Consider the following 2,698-nt stretch of genomic DNA (forward strand, 5'->3'; position numbering starts at 1 on the left):
CGTTTTCTGGCACACCTGCTATTCTAATATTGTTAATTTTCATATTGTTTCACAGCTCCATAAAGCTATTTTCATGTTTTTTAATTGGCCTTTCATTTTGGTTCTCTGATTGATGGTATTTTCAATTCTGTCTTCTAATTCACTGAGTTAATCCTCAGTTTCCCCTCACCTGCAGTGTATTCCTCCCAATGTGTTCTTTATTAGTGTTTTGTCATTCTTTATTTCAAACTGTTCTTTTTTCATAATTACTAGATCTTTTTTTATGCTGTTGATCATCTTTAACATCATACTCTGAACTCTGTTACAGATACATTTTTTATCTCTGCTTCATTTATCTCTTTTTCTGTAAATTCTCGTGTTCTTTCATTTGGGTGTTTGTTTGTTTTTGTCTCCTCATTTTTGCTATCTGTTTGGGTTTGTGACTATGTACCAGGTAGGTCCTTTATACCTCTCAAACTCTAGTTCAGGACAGTGTGAAACACCGTTTCTAACTAATTTGATCAACAAAAGCTCAAAATCTCCAGAGTCTGCCTCTGCCTACACAATGATAGGATTCTGACTTGATTGCCCCCTCCCTCCTAGGCAATAGTCCTGAGGTGTGGTGAGAGTTTTTTTCAACAGGTTGGGGCATTGGCTTCTGCCTGGAGGCTAATTGTTATTTTTAGTCTCCCAAGTGGCCTCAGGGCAAGGTGTTTTCCAATAGGGTGTGTCAACTGCCTTCCCCCCAGGCAAGGCAAATGTCTATGTGGGAAAGATGTCCTCTGCTGTATGAGGAAATGACTCAGCCCAGGAAACTGGAGATGTCTGCCCTCTGAGCTCTACTCTCTGAGTCCCCAATCCTGGCTTCTGCTCACAGAGCGTCAGTCCACTCTGTTCTTCCTCTGCCGGAGCACAGTGTGGGTGGTTCCACAGAAAATTTTGTGTGTTGGCCATTTCAGAGGGTGGGTTAATTTTTAGTCTCCACTCTGACAGACAGCAATTCCATTGCTTTTCACACCCAGATGTTATGTGGGTACCCTCCTCAGTTGTGCTCTCTGCTGTGGTGCCCAACTTGGGGATTAGATCCCAGAGTTCTCTGTGGCATCCCCCCACAGCTGAGATATCTCTCCAGGACTTCAGTTGCTGCCTTTGAGCACCTGGCCAGTCCTTCACACCTCCGCCCTCCTACCAGTCTCTATGGTGCCTCCACTTTTGGTCCTTGAGTATTGGGGTTCTATCCAGCGAATCTTCCATTAATTATTCAGGAAGTTTTTCTGTATATAAGTTGCTCTTCAAGTTTGTTCCAGGACCATGTCTGTGCAATATCAACTTACTAGTACTCTGCCGCCATTTTTAATCTTACCAATTTGTATTTCTTAATCCCTTCATCATTTCATCCAGCCCCCAAACCTTCTCTCCTCTGGCAACCATCAGTTTGATCTCTATGAGTCTTTCTATTTTGTTTGTTCATTGATTTTTTTCTTTAGATTTCACATATAATTGGAATCATATGGTAATTATCTTTCTGTCTGACTTATTTCACTGAGTTTAACCTCTAAGTCCATTCATGCTGTTGCAAAAGTTAAGGTTTCATTTTTTATTACGGCCAAGTAATATTCCATTGTATATATGTACCACTTCTTCTTTAGCCACTTGTCTATTTTTTTAATACATTTTATTGATTTTTTACAGAGAGGAAGGGAGAAGGGTAGAGAATCAGAAACATTGATGAGAGAGAAACATCAATTCAGCTGCCTCCTGCACACTCCCCACTGGGGATGTGTCCACAACCAAGGTATATGCCCTTGATGGGAATCGAACCTGGGACCCTTCAGTTTGCAGGCTGACACTCCATCCACCAAGCCAAACCAGTTAGGGTTCCACTTGTCTATTGATAGGCACTTGGGTTGCTTCCATATATCGGCTATTGTAAATAATGCTGCAATGAACATATATTCATTTGAATTAGTGTTTTGAGTTTCTTCAGAAATATACCCAGAAGTGGAATTACTGGGTCAAAGAGGCATTTCCATTTTTAATTTTTTGAGGACCCTCCATACTGTTTTTCCATAGTAGCTACACCAATCTTCATTCTCACCAATAGTTCATGAAGGTTCCCTTTTCTCCCATCCTCGCCAGCACTTGTTGTTTGTTGATTTATTGATGATAGCCTTTCTGACAGGTGTGAGTTGATAGCCCATTGTGTTTTTTTCCTTGAAATCCTCAACCGAGGATTTGTTTATTGATGAGAGAGAGAGAGAGAGAGAGAGAGAGAGAGAGAGAGAGAGAGAGAAATCAGTTGCCTCCTGTACCATCAACTGGGGATCCAACCTACAACCAGGGTATGTGCCCTGACCAGAATTGAACCTGCACCCTTTGCGGAATGATGGTAAAACAAATGGAAACACTTTTAGTCTTGTTTTTTAAAAAATTTATTTTATTGATTTTTTTTTACAGAGAGGAAGGGAGAGGGATAGAGAGTTAGAAACATTGATGAGAGAGAAACATCAATCAGCTGCCTCCTGCACACCCCCTACTGTGGATGTGCCCACAACCAAGGTACATGCCCTTCACTGGAATCGAACCTGGACCCTTCAGTTGCAGGCCAATGCTCTAGCCACTGAGCCCAACCAGTTTGGGCACAGTTTAGTTTAATTTGTATTTTTCTGATGAAGAGTGACACTGAACATCTTTTCATATGTCTGTTGGCCATCTGCAA

This window comes from Myotis lucifugus, unplaced genomic scaffold (genome assembly GCF_000147115.1).
Source record: "Myotis lucifugus unplaced genomic scaffold, Myoluc2.0 scaffold_462, whole genome shotgun sequence".
Lineage (NCBI taxonomy): Eukaryota > Metazoa > Chordata > Mammalia > Chiroptera > Vespertilionidae > Myotis > Myotis lucifugus.